Raw genomic sequence first — 15,353 nt, forward strand, 5'->3', positions numbered from 1 at the left:
CACGATACTGCGACGCCAAGCCTGCTCGCCGGAGGGTCACCGCACACTACCAAGTAGTAGGGCTGTTGCGAATCTCGGGTGTTCCTTACTGAGAAGTGATGAATATCCCACAAGGCTAAGAAACGCGTCGCCACTGACGAAAACGCGTCGCCACTGACGAAAACGCGTCGCCACTGACGAAAACGCGTCGCCACTGACGAAAACGCGTCGCCACTGACGAAAACGCGTCGCCACTGACGAAAACGCGTCGCCACTGACGAAAACGCGTCGCCACTGACGAAAACGCGTCGCCACTGACGAAAACGCGTCGCCACTGACGAAAACGCGTCGCCACTGACGAAAACGCGTCGCCACTGACGAAAACGCGTCGCCACTGACGAAAACGCGTCGCCACTGACGAAAACGCGTCGCCACTGACGAAAACGCGTCGCCACTGACGAAAACGCGTCGCCACTGACGAAAACGCGTCGCCACTCGCATGTTTTCCCACGGTTGCCAATTGCCTCTTACTGAGGGATTTTCCGTACTCGAAAGTTAAAATTATCCCGTATGCATCTTGAACGGGGACGCGAAAATGTCATGTAATTTTTCCGAATTTTCCCGAAAATTTTTCTTATTCGTTTTAACTTACTTGTGGAAGTTACGTAAATGCAGTTTCTACGTTTCAAAGTTTTGTACTTAAATGGTGACAAACATTTTACTCCTGATATGACAAGGTATGGAAACTGTAGAACAAGAGCTTGCCATCAGTATGTACCGATTTTTCATAAGACACAGTGTGCCAGTCTAACCTGCAGACAGATGAGAGGAAACGCACATTACGACAGGACAAACGAATCACCAACATTATATACATATAAAAATCGTGGTCGGACGTGTTTGGAATCAGTAACTGCTACATGTAAAGGAACTACAGTTACAGATTAAATCCACTGAATATGCCTTGAATATATAAAGAAAGGGCAAAACGCGTTTGAGTCTGTAAACACGAGATGTTTTTATTGTTTGTTTATATTCCTATCTTCGGGACTCGTTGCTGGGTCGCAGCCTCGTTCTCAAACGCTCATCCATGTCATCAGTCAAGCTCAAAAACTGGAACGCATCGTCGCTGACCACAGACCACTCCACTTGACAGTTTGCGTGGTTACAAGAATGAACACCTGAGAATGGGGTTGCCACCCTGAAACTAGTCCCAAAGATAGGAATGTACGTACAAGCAGTATGACGAGGACAGTTGTGGCACAAACGATGCCGCTAGCACTTCCTCCTGCACCGCTCTATTGTTCTCCAACAAAGGAGTATTGTTCTCTAATGCCACCTGTTGATCATGAACAAAATCCTATAGTTTTCTATGTCGCCCCGCCATCTATTGTCCTCGAACAAACTATATTATTCTTCCCTCTATTTTTCTGGAACGAAGTGTATTATTTCACCTTCCCCCACCCCTCTAACAACCAAATTGCCGTATTTATAAAATTGCAGCAAATTCAAAAAATTGGGGACATTCAAAACTGTCTGGGCTTTACCCCAAGCCCTATGACGTTACTGTAGAATTAAGATACTTGTCCTACATGTAAACTGACGGGAAATTCGAATAGTTCAAGATAGGGCATTGTCCTAATGATGTGAAATCATCAGTTTAGCTTGAAAATTGGGAGCCCACAAACCGTAAATTTAAACATGTTGCTACTCCAGCTGTCCAAAGTTTAAACAATTATTTCTCTGATGTCACAATTTACACAATTTAATCCACCCTATTGATGTTAAACAGAAAACAAAGTTCACTTTGCAGTTTCATATGGGGGGGATTCAAAATTCACATCTTTTAAGGTTAGAATGGCGAGAAATTTACTTACCGGCACCATAAGTTTAAAATCATGGGACACATTGATTGTCAGAACCAGGCCGCTTATCCTAACTGTGGAAAACTACGAGGTGTTCGGAAAGTCTCTCCGCAGTGCCGCATGATTGTTAGCTGCGCGTGCCGCATGATTGTTCGCCTGCCTGGGTTTTTCAACGATACAATAAACGCACAACGATACTGCAGTGATATTCTTTACCCATTCATAGGAGAACCTGTGTTAAGTGAAATAATGAACGGTTATTTTCAACAAGATGGTGCAATCGCGCATACATCTCGTGTTTCATTGTCACTGCTTGCTGATGTTTTTCGTGATCGCATAATTTCACAGGGACTTTGGCCTCCAAGATCGCCTGACCTAACACCACCGGACTTTTTCTTCTGGGGTGCAACGAAAGCAACTGTCTATAAAAACCGTCCAAAATCCATCGATGAATTGAAAACTGTAATGTCCACTTTCACTGCTTTCTGTTACAGAAGAAATGTTACAGCTTGTGTTTGTAAACATGATTAGACGAATTGAATTGTGTATTCAACAACAGCGGGGACACTTTCAACATTTAATGTGAAGGTTTTTAAGTAAAAATGAATATTCAATAAATTAATGACTTGTGTTTCACTGAATTTCATTTCGGTATATTCACTGCGGAGAGACTTTTTGAACACCCCTACATAGTACACTGGTGCAAGATGTGTGGTTGTCAGAAAGTCACTACTGCCGTATGTAGTGGGGTAAGATTGGGAGAAGCATGGACGTAAGTCTTTATTCTCATAAATGCCGTGCCCTGTTAGGAGGAGGCTGCTTTACCTGCCCACGTGGAGCGGCAGCGTGACGTCATCAGTGAGGAACGTGGACAGTTGTCCGCCACAACTGGCGCATCCTTACCACAGGCGGCTACATCATTCCGCACTGAAAACTATGCAGCGGCGTATTGCACTGGGCGCTAAGCCGCCTCGGTTGCCGCTTTTGCGATCCCGACTGCACCCGCACTCAGTACAACAATGTCGCGATGTGTGCCTCGGACTTGCAGTACATTCCAACATAGGGATCCCACTTTACGCGCGCTTACACAGACGCATTCCTAACGCCTTAACCACGACTTAATTTTAGAACTACGGCGTACGATAACTGTGCAGCGCGAACAAACGCGACCGTACGGCCGCGCACCGAATGGTAGCCAACCCCGCGTGTCTGGGCGTTTTGTTTCGTTTTAGGACGCAAAAAAAAAACCGCGGTCTTACGCGCCCAAGTCAAAATTATAGAACACGAACACAGAGGAGTTAAACGACTACGTCAGTCCCTATGGACAGAACAGGAGACATCTAAAAATAGGCACGTCGAAAAACGACTAAAAACACCATACGGAAATGCAGATCCAAAACTAAAAACTGAATGGCTTTCGCCATATTGCTTCGGCGAATAAAAAGTAAAACGCGGTCGACAGCCCGCTCGTCATTCGCTAAAACGGCTGATAAATCAGACGGCAAACCCATGGTGGAACGTAAATTGTCTTAAAAAAATGGCATTCCAGCAGGAAGTGGCGGACGGTTAAAATTCGGGCGCAATGTGTACAAAGTGAAAAGTGATAGGGTAGCGCCACTTAGCAAATGACGATGGTTAAAAAGGCAGTGCCCAATACTCAGCAGAGTTAAAATTCCTCCCGGTGGGAGGGCCGAGAAGAGGTCGTCCAAGGCGCTGGGAGAGGCTGAATAAGCCGAAGTTAAGTCCCGTGAAGATCGCTGGCGATGCCAAAGGGATACCGCCTCCTGACAGACGGCAACGCAGAGATCATCGGAGGGAATAGAGAGGCACTAGCGGGCTGAGGTACGAGGACTGCAGCCTTGGCAGCAGCGTGAGTAGCCTCGTTTCCTGGCAGACCGACATGACCCACAGAAACATCACACTGGCTCCATCAAGAGTGAGCAGTTGACAATTTTCCTGGACCGACTGCACTAAGGGATGGGCAGTGTACGGCGCATATAGACTTTGGAGTGCACTGAGTGAGTCAGACCAGACGACAATTGGAAAGGGCTGTGTCGCCGGATGCACTCCCTGGCCTGATACAAGGCGAAGAGCTCGGCTGTAAATACCGAGGAGTGTGCCGGAAGCCGATATCGAAAGTCACACCCGACCCCATGGGTACTCCGAGAGCCATCAGCGTAGACAAAGGTACTACTGATAAGTTTCATGCGAAGGTCGTGAAACTGGAAGAGATAGGCCGAGGCTGGAGTAGTGTCCTTAGGAAACGATGAAGGCCAAGGTTAACTCAGGCCGCCTAACGAAGCCAAGGCGGTGAAGGGTTCACATTCACTGGGAAAGTTGAAGGTAGTGTGAAGTTAAGTCGCCAAAGGAAGTGGCGAAAGCGGACTCCAAGTGGTAACAAAGGAGAGTGACGGGCCCCATACTGACGATCAAAGCAATCACCAAAGAAGGAGGCATAGTAGGGGTGGCCACGCATGGCAGACAAACGGCATGCATACCTGCTGAGGAGAAAGTCACAGCGGTAGGACGGTGGTAGTTCAGCAGCTTCAGCATACAGACTCTCAACCGGGCTGGTGTAAAAGGCACCCGTGACCAAACGGATGCCATGATGGTGGATAGTGTTGAGATGGCATAAGAGGGATGGGCGTGCAGAGACGCATAAACAAAACACCTATAGTCGAGATTCGAACGGACAAGGGACCGGTACAAAAGGGGGATGTACTGACCATTGTTTGAAACATGAATTGTAAATGACTCAAAAACATTTGCAGCAGTAGTCTAACGTACTGTCAACAAAAATTTTGTCACTGCCACAAAGCAGTCGTAAATTATCAGAAGAGAGGCACACGATTTATAGCTAGAGTCGTTGAGGGGAAGCGCATTCTCTTTTCTTACACTTTAAATATTCATTTCCAGCAAAACACAGTTCATTTAAAGTTTTTCGTAATGGCGGCAGAATGGAGCTTCTGGTCCTGGTCCGACAAAAATATATATTTTTTAATGTCAGTAACAACCTGACTGGAAATAGTTCATTGGAGGCAACTTCTTTAAGAATTAATTATCAAGGTCTCACAATTCAAAAATGGTTCAAATGGCTCTGAGCACTATGGGACTCAACATCTTAGGTCACAAGTCCCCTAGAACTTAGAACTACTTAAACTTAACTAACCTAAGGACATGACACACACCCATGCCCGAGGCCGGGGTCAGGGATTTTCTCTGCCTCGTGATGGCTGGGTGTTGTGTGCTGTCCTTAGGTTAGTTAGGTTTAAGTAGTTCTAAGTTCTAGGGGACTTATGACCACAGCAGTTGAGTCCCATAGTGCTCAGAGCCATTTTGAACCATGCCCGAGGCAGGATTCGAACCTGCGACCGTAGCAGTCCCGCAGTTCCGGACTGCAGCGCCAGAACCGCTAGACCACCGCGGCCGGCTCTCACAATTCAGTAATACACTATTATAAACTGTCTAAATTATGACTGGCTTCATGGTTCTGACTTCATTAGTAAACAGAATGTGGATTGAAGAACGTTTTAAATAAACACGTGATTTACAGGCTTTTGCTGTGCTCCTCCACGCTACTCCACACTGTGTTTACCTTTCCGAAATTTATTTCTTAGAAGACTGATCAACTAATGCCCCCTTTCACTTGTCATATGCGCCACAGAAACTTTACAATGCAATTCCAAGTTACTAGTCACATACTGGCACACACAGCGCAGTCCTCAGAGAAAGTGATTAATAAAAAAGAACAGTTCATTGCAAACATTAGCGCCGGCCGGAGTGGCCGAGCGGTTCTAGGCGCTACAGTCTGGAACCGAGCGACCGCTACGGTCGCAGGTTCGAATCCTGCCTCGGGCATGGATGTGTGTGATACCCTTAGGTTAGTTAGGTTTAAGTAGTTCTAAGTTCTAGGGGACTGATGGCCACTGAAATTAAGTCCCATAGTGCTCAGAGCCTTCTGAACCATTTTTGCAAACATTACCACGTAGTAAACAAAACAGTCGCGCGCATTCGACCTGTTTTTTTAAGGTAATACTGAACCTGCCGTCGCGCAGTTGGACAAAGTGTAAATCTTGCCGCGCATAGTCGGTACCCACCCAAGTAAGCTCCAATCAACTCGTACCTAAAACGAAAATCCGTTTCACTAATGACAGTAGCATTAAATCATCGTCGCAACCGCACGTTCTGTAAACTGTCGCATTAATGTTTTGCGGAAAGAAGGTCTATATGCCCATACACGTAAGATCGGCTATCTGTCTGCGTACGGCCGTAATGGTCGTGATAATAAAGATTCTTATTATTAGTTTTTGAGGCGCAGAACGACAGTGTTATCAGCACTCGTACAAATTCCCAATCTTTTCACTGTCCAGTCTCACCGTTTTTCCGAATGACAACACCCGGTCGAGAATCGAACCCGGGATCCGGTGGTCCAGAGGCAACAACGCTAGCCACTTTTTTTTAATCTCATTTTGTTCGTTTTATTTGCTCGGGGCGGACGTACCATGACACCCATTTAAGTTGCAGAGGACGACTAGCCCTCTGACCGAACTGAGATACCGTGCCGGCATGAGGACAACACAAACACCCAGTCCCTGGGCGGAGAAACCAGTTGGCGCAGCACAATAGCGTGTCGCTTACTTCTAAAACTGAGTCGTGGTTAAGGCCTTAGGAATGCGTCATTGTAAGCGCATGCTAAGTGGGATTCCGTGTTGGAACGTTCCACATGCTAAGACACTCATCCTGGCGTTATTGTACTAAGTATACCGGTGTAGACGGGATCGCTGAGTGAGGGCCGCAACAGTGGTAACCGAAGAGGCTTAGCGCGTAGTACAATAAGACGCCGCACAGTTAACTGCGAAATAATGCAGCCGCCTGTGGCAAGGATGCACAACCTGCGGAGTACAATTTACTTACTTTACTTTTCCGTGTCCAGATCAAATTTTATTTTTCCAATAGTTAGCCACCGCTACGGCTTTGTCGTTGGCTTGTAGCAGGTCACTGAAACTGCAGGGCTCCGGCAGTAGTCGGCACATGAGCAGATGTGCCTCGTCTTGTACCTCTCCGCATCCGCAAAGAACCTCGTCATCGTTAGTCAGCAGTCCCCACTTGCACAGATTAGTTTTGCATCTGGGTACACCAGCCCTCAGCCTATTTAGTGTTCTCCACACTGTATAAGGAAGTTTGTTCCCAGGTGCCATTTGCTCTTTCGGTATTATCTGCAGTGCGGTTTGTTCATTCTCCCATTTACGGACTATTATCTTCCTGTGAACCGTCGAGGATCTTGGTTCTTGCAATAAAGCTATTTCTAGACTTAAGCCTCCGAGCCTGAGTGACGTGCCCATTCAGTGGGTGTCGAGAATATGTTTGTTTCTTTCTTTGTCCTCTCAGCGTCTGCTGCCACCTTCCTTCTCATCTTGGATGGGGCAATTCCAGCAAGTAGGTACAAATTACCCGTTTGTGTGGGTCTGAGACAGCCTGTAACAATCCGCATTGTCTCATTTACACTTACATCAACCTGCTTAGCATGTGCAGATGCTTCCCATACTGGCGCTGCACAGTCTGCTGCAGAAACACACAGAGCAAGTGCTGATGTTCTCAGTACTGATGGTTGAGCTCCCCATTCATAGTTTGTCAGCCTGCGGATGATGTTATTCCTGGAGCAGACTTTAGCCTTGGTGTTTTGGCAATGCTGCTTGAAGGAAAGCGTTCTGTCAAGTACAACCCCAAGGTATTTAGGTGTTGGACAGTGCTTTAGCTTCTTACCTCGCCATGTAACGTCGAGCTCAACTCCAGCATCTCTATTGCGCAGGTGGAAAGCACATACTTGGGTTTTGTCAAGGTTTGGCTTGAGGTGATTGGCGTCGTAGTATTGAGCCAGTTCTTCAAGCGCTCTAGAGAGATTTCCAGATGTTGCATCAAAATTGGACCCCTGGACCACCACAGCTGTGTTATCAGCATATACGAACAGTCTTGCATCTTGAGGTATAGGTTGGTCATTAGTGTACACATTATAAAGGATGGAAGAAAGTACACTTCCTTGTGGTAAGCCATTCTTCTGCAGGCGCCATCTACTGTTCTTGCCATTTAGGGAGACATAAAATCTTCGATTCTGCAGAAGGCTACCAATAACCATCGTCAACCTACAGTCCCCTGTGAGGTGATGTAATTTGCGCAATAGCTTTCTGTGGTTTACCGTGTCGTATGCAGCAGTAAGATCTATGAAAGCTGCTCCAGTTATTAATTTTTTTTCAAACCCGTCTTCTACATGTTGCGTCAGATTAAGTATTTGCCCACAACAAGATCTTCCTGGTCTGAAACCGGCTTGTTCCTTTATGAGCTTTCCATCTATAGTTTCTGCCACCCGTTTGAGAATCATCCGCTCCAGTATCTTATAGAGATGCCATAGAAGGGACACTGGTCTGTAACTTTTGGGGTCCTTTATCTCCTTGCGGAGTACAATAGGTGACTGACATCGGTCCGCATTCCTAACTAGTGATGTAGCGCTAACCACTGGCAGGTAAAGGCAACCTCCGTGTAGTGGCACACCGGGCGTGCCGTAGTTTCTGAGGCGGTAACGCACTGGAGTAGCCGTGGACGACTCTGAACGCAATTCGTCTTGGCCGGCTGAGGACGGCTGGCGGGGAGGTGGCGATAGGGCACGGCAACTGCGGTGTGCAACTTCCTCCGACATGCGGGAACCGCGGAAGCTCGCCCCAGTGCTGGCCGACGTGGCGAAGACCCTCCCCTGGCGCTGTACTTGTGTAAATGAACATGCAAGTTCATAGCTCTCGCCCAGTCCAATCCCACTACATACGACCATAACAAGTGTTTGACAACCATACATGTCCCACCAGCGAGCTACACAGTTTTTAAAGTTGGGATAAGCGGTCTAATTCTGACAACCAGAGGGCTCCCCATCATTTTAAACGGAGGATAAGAGAATTTCTCACCAAGTGATTTTTTAAAAATCTTATCAGAAGTGAGCTTTTGGGCTTCGAAGTTAAGGTAAAGTGCTGTATTACATTGTTTAATGTCTGACATCAGAGATGGACAGCTGATCTAGCAACATTTATAAATTTATGGTTTGTGGACTCCCGATTTTTGAACTGAAACTGAACTACATTCTGGTTCAACTGAACTGAATTCCAATTCAACTGAATTGCTTGATATCAGCAGGACGAAGCCTAATCTTTAATTTTTCAATTTCCCACCAATTTACACTTAGGACAACTTCCTTACTTTCACAATAGTGTTCTAAGACTAAAGGGGGAAACGTGGCTATTTCACATTTCCCACCATTTTCTGAATTTTTTGTCATTTGATACACAAGTCAGTTGCTGTATGTTGGAGGGGGTGGAAGGGGGGGTGGCGGTGGAGGCAACACCCTTTGTTCCCAAATAGAGGAAAAGCAATAGCTCATTGTTCAGGAAGGCAAGGGAGGACGATTAGAGAGTAATCGCCCTTCGTTCTAGATCAATATAGGCGGAAGCAGGTGGCAGGATCCTTTGCGCCAGCACTGCCCTTGTCATACTTCTAGTGTAGACAAATGTAGCAGTGAGATATTTCCAGGAGTAAAGGGCATTTTCCCATTTCGAGCCACGGTAGGCTCAAATTCACCGGTGGGTAATACACCCTGTGATTTTGCTAAATGGGGACAAACTGCAAGAAACCATCCCCGAGAGATTTAGAATGAAAAAACAACTCATATGGATATATCGCCGCAAATGAGGTCCATCGGAGGTACAGCATCTTTAACACGGAGTTAAGATTTTTGACAGTGTAGGTTCCAATGATTCAAAAGCAAACGTGGGGCAGTATTGAGTGCAATTGACAAAGGATTTCAGATTGATTTCCAGAACGCTTTCGACATTGTACCACACAAGCGGTTTGTAGTGAAATTGCATGCTTATGGAATATAGTCTTACTTATGTGATTTCCTGTCAGAGACGTTACAGTTCGTAGTAATTGACAGTCATCGAGTAAAACAGAAGTGATTTCTAGCGTTCCCCAAGGTACTGTTATAGGCCCTCTGCTGTTCCTTGTCTACATAAACTATTTAGGAGACCATCTGAGCAGCCGCATTAGGTTGTTTGCAGATGATGATGTCATCTATCGTCCAGTGAAGTCATCAGAAGATGAAAACGACTTAGAACAGATCTGTATGGTGCGAAATTTGGCAATTGACCCCGAAATAATGAGAAGTGTGACGTCACCCATACGAGTGCTAAACGGAGTCCTTTATCTTCGGTTACACGATGCACGAATCAAATCTAACGGCCATAAATTCAGCTTAATACCTGGAAATTACAATTACGAGAAATTCAAATGTCCCAATGTGTGTGAATTCCTAAGGGACCAAACTGCTGACGTCATCGGTCCCTTCACTTACACACTACTTAAACTAATTTATGCTAAGAACACACACACACACACACACACACACACACACACACACACACACACACACACACACACACGCCCGCCCGCCCGAGGGAGGACTCGAACCTCCGGCGGGAGGAGCCGCGCAATCCGTGACATGGCGCCTCTAACCGCGCGGCCAACCCACGCGGCTACGAGCAATTTAAAAATGGTTCAAATGGCTCTGAGCACTATGGGAGCTAACAGCTGAGGTCATCAGTCCCCTTAGACGTAGAACTACTTAAACCTAACTAACCTAAGGACATCACACACATCCATGCCCGAGGCAGGATTCGAACCTGCGACCGTAGCAGCAGCGCGGTTCCGAATTGAAGCGCCTAGAACCGCTCGGCCACAACGGCCGGCTACGAGCAATTTAAATTAGGAAGGAAACACAGGAAATGATGTGGTGAAGGCAAATCAAAGACTGCATTTTACTGACAGAACACTTTGAAGACGCAACAAATCTACCGAAAAGACTGCCTACACTACGCTTCTCCGTCCTCTTTGGAGTACTTCTGCGCGGTACGGGGTTCTTACAATATAGGATTAATGGAATACATCGAGAAAAGTTCAAAGAAGAGCAGCAAGTTTTGTATTATCGAAAAGTAGGAGAGAGCGTGTCACTGACATGATACAGGATTTGGGATGGGCGTCATTAAAACAAAGGCGTTTTTCGTTGCGGCGGAATCTATTCCCGAAGTTTCAGTCAGCAACTATTTCTTCCGAAAGCGAAAATATTTTGTTGACGCCGATATACGTAGGGTGAAAATTGTTGTGAAGATGGTCCTATGAACCCTCTGCGAGGCACTTTAGTGTCATTTGCGGGGTATCCATGTAGATGTAGAATAAACCAGGAAATTAAGAGTGATCGGCCTGTACTAGTATTTTAGTGGTACCGAGCGAGATAGCACAGTTATTAGCACAATAAAGTCGCATTCGGGAGGACGATAGTTCAAACCCCTCTTCCGGCCACCCTGAGTTAGGTTTTCCCTGATTTCCCTAAAACGCTTAAGGCAAATACCGGGATGAATCCTTCGAGAGGCACGGACGATTTCCTTCTCTACCCTTCCCAAATTGGAGCGTGCGCTCCGTCTCTAATGACCTAATAGTCGACGGGACGTTAAACACTAACCTCCTGATCGTCCTGTTTCAATGGTGTGGTGTCAGCGAACAGTTGGCGTCGATCCAGTCTTGAGTTGTCGGGGTAAATCCTGTCGGGATGTCTCCGCACGGAAATGCGCAACTGAGCTTGACCAAAATTATCTAGTAGCCACATTACCCTTCATACTATCAGATGCACCTCTCCCCGAAGGGGTGGCAGGGTAACCCGCAGGAAGTGCAGATATGCCTCGCCTAGAGTCGTCGTGGAAGAATGTCTGGTCCCACGAGGCAGTCGCCAATAATTTCCGCCCACACACAGAGGCCGAAACGGTGTTAGCGTTTCGCTGCCACCATACTATGAGGATTCTTCGACCCTCACAGGTGGGTGTTGTGAATGTTGACTATAGTGCCCATCGTAAAGGTAGCCTCACTTATGAACAGGATGGATGACAAAATTTTCAGCACTGTGCAAATGAGGCAAATTCGGAGGTAATAAATCCTGGACGCCTTGTAAGTTTTAGGAGCATTGGCAGTTGAGGAAAATGTTCCACACGGTCGGCTACCTTACCTACCTCCAATGGAACGCATTTTCCGCCATGTCCATATGACCTTTCTTGGTTCTCAGGAATCGTTTCCTTCAGTTCGCCCCTATTTGCCAGAATCACCCTGTACAGATACGTATTGTGTTTCCTAGGAACTGCAGCTATTCCCTGGGATCATTGCGCTGGCGAAAATAGTTGCCATTTTAAGCACGTAAATAAGAACTTGTGTTAGGCTGTTACTTAGACGTAGTTTTAAGTTTTTACTATGGCTCTACTGCACTCCAGCACGGGAAACAACATAACGCAAGAAAAGACAGCGGTAAGGCGTGCTTGGTTTAACAACTTGTTTACTAACATTCGACTACGCTTAACTCTACTGTTATTACACAAGATGTAAACCAACTGATGTAAGCACTGTCTTTCACAGTGGTGTATAATGCATTGTTCTTAAGTGCCATGCGCACAAATTCAGGAATTACATGACTTAATTAGACCAACAAAATGAAATTGCACTTGGCTAAGCAGTCAAGCGGTAGTTGGATCGAAATGTCGAGTTTTCAAGTAGTTTGAAGAGGAACGTAACGTGCCCTAACCACCCAAAATATTTTACCTCAATGGCAACCGTCACGAAAGCCTGTAGGCTTCTAACATCGCAGTCTTTTTCTGTGCATAAAGCAGCACATTCTGCACAGTTTTAACTATTTCGAGTCAAGAACAAACTACCAACATGAGTGACTAAGGAAGCAGGTATCCTCGGTGTAGCGAAGCTGCTTAAAACATTAATAAGCAAGACTTCGCGTCCAGATTGTATACCAGTCACGTTCCTTTCACTGCATAGTGGTACATTAGTTCCATACATTTTTTTCTGTCATCAGTCTACTGACTGGTTTGATGCGGCCCGCCACGAATTCCTCTCCAGTGCCAACCTCTTCATCTCAGAGTAGCACTTGTAACTTACGTCCTCTATTATTTGCTGGATGTCTTCCAATCGCTGTCTTCCTCTACAGTTTTTGCCTTCTACAGCTCCCTCTAGCACCATGGAAGTCGTTCCCTCATGTCTTAACAGATGTCTTATCATCCTGTCCCTTTTCCTTATCAGTGTTTTCCACACATTCCTTTCCTCTCCTCTCCGATTCTGCACAGAACCTCATTTCTTACCTTATCAGTCCACCTAGTTTCCAACATTCGTGTGTAGCACCACATCTCAAATGCTTCGATTCTCTTCTGTTCCGATTTTCCCACTGTCCATGTTTCACTACCATACAATGCTGTACTCCAGACGTACATTCTCAGAAATTTTTTCCTCAAATTAAGGCCGATATTTGATATTAGTAGTCTCCTTTTGGCCAGGATGTTGTCCTTGCTCCGTCCATCACTCGTTTTTTACTGCCTAAGTAGAAGAATTCCTTAACTTCATCTACTTGGTGACCATCAATCCTTATAAGTTTCTCGCTGTTCTCATTTCTACTACTTCTCAATACCTTCGTCTTTCTCCGATTTACTCTCAATCCATATTGTGTACTCATTAGACTGTTCATTCCATTCAGCACGTCATGTAATTCTTCTTCACTTTCACTCAGGATAGCAATGGCATGAGCGAATCTTATCATTGATATCCTTTCACCTTTAATTTTTAATTCCACTACTGAACCTTTCTTTTATTTCCATCATTGCTTCTCGATGTACAGATTGAACAGTAGGGGCGACCAACTACATCCTAGTCTTACACCCTTTTTAGTAAGAGCACTTCGTTCTTGGTCGTACACTTATTATTCCCTCTTGGCTGTTTTACATATTGTATATGACCCGTCTCTCCCTATAGTTTACCCCTATATTTTTCTCAGAATTTCGAACATCTTGCACCATTTTACATTGTCGGACGCTTTTTCCAGGTCGACAAATCCTATAAAAGTGTCTGTTTTTATTTGGTTTTGCTTCCATTATTAGCCGTAACGTCAGAATTGCCTCTCTCGTCCCTTTACTTTTCCTAAAGCCAAACTGATCGTCACCTAGCGCATTCTCAATTTTCTTTTCCATTCTTCTGTATATTATTCTTGTAAGCAGCTTCGATGTATGAGCTGTTAAGCTGATTGTGCGATAATTCTCGCACTTGTCAGCTCTTGCCGTCTTCGGAATTGTGTGGATGATGCTTTTCTGAAAGTCTGATGGTATGTCGCCAGACTCATACATTCTACACATCAACGTGAATAGTCTTTTTATTGCCACTCCCCACCGATTTTAGAAATTCTGATGGAATTATCTATACCTTCTGCCTTATTTGATCTTAAGTCCTCCAAATTTCCATACTTAGCAATCATATACAACCGCTCGCTCGTAAGATGATCCGCACCTGAAGACTGGAAAGTAAGCTGCATGCCTATTGAGAATCGTCTCGGTCGTGTGACGGAGTTAGTGACTTCCTCTCAAAGGTCACAGTTCGTGATAACTGATGGAAATTTATCGAGTAAAACAGAAGTAATATCTGGCGTACCCAATGTGGCATGGACCCTCTGTTGTTCCTGAGCTAGATAAACAATTTAAAGAGGCCATCTGAGTGGTCTTCTTAGTTTGTTCACAGATGCTGTCATTTACAGTCACGTAAAGACATCAGACGATCAAAACGAATTACAAAATGATTTAGATGGCTCAAATGGCTCTGAGCACCGATGGGACTTAACTGCTGAGGTCATCAGTCCAAAATGATTTAGAAAACATATCGGTATGGTGCAAAAGTGGCAACTGATTCCAAATCATGAAAAATGTGGTCATCCACATGAACACTAAAAAGAATTTGCTAAATTTCAGTTACACGATAAATCACACAAATCTAAATGCTGGGATGTCAACTAAATACTTAGGGATTACAATTACGAATTGTTACGATCTCTCAAAAATGTTGTGGGGAAAGCAAAAGAAAGACTCCGATTTATTGTACAACACTTACAAAACTTAACAGGTGTACTAAAGAGACGGCTTACATTATGCTTGGCCTCCATCTTTTGGAGTGTTTCTGTGCTGTGTGGGATCCGCATCAGATAGGATTGACGGAGGACATAGGGAGGGTTCTAACAAGGACAGCTCGTTTTGTATTATCGAGAAATGTGGGAGAAAGTGCCACGGATATGTTACACGAGTTGGGGTGGCAGCTATTAGCACAAAGGCCTTTTTCGCTGCGGCAGGACCTTGCCATAAGATTTCTATCATCACGTTTCTCCTCAGAGTATGAAAATATTTTGTTGGTGCCGACCTACGTAGGGAGAAATGATCATTGTACTAAATCAAGAGAAATCAGAGCTGGCACGGAAAGATTTATTAGTTCGTTTTTCCGGCGCGCTGTTCGAGAGTGGGACGGTAGGGAAGTAGCCTAAAGTGGTTCGACCGATCTTCTGCCAGGCGTTTAACTGTGAATTGCAGAGTGATCATGTAGATGCAGACTTTCGTCAGT

At 45.4% G+C, this 15,353-nt stretch overlaps 1 protein-coding gene across 1 annotated transcript in view; it reads right to left on the minus strand.

Moving 5' to 3' along the window:
* The window catches only part of LOC126456805 (PRL-1 phosphatase), a 607,421-nt gene that overhangs the window by 151,615 nt on the left and 440,453 nt on the right, over positions 1-15,353 (minus strand). The gene's annotated exons all lie outside the window — the stretch shown is intronic.

This window comes from Schistocerca serialis, chromosome 2 (genome assembly GCF_023864345.2).
Source record: "Schistocerca serialis cubense isolate TAMUIC-IGC-003099 chromosome 2, iqSchSeri2.2, whole genome shotgun sequence".
Lineage (NCBI taxonomy): Eukaryota > Metazoa > Arthropoda > Insecta > Orthoptera > Acrididae > Schistocerca > Schistocerca serialis.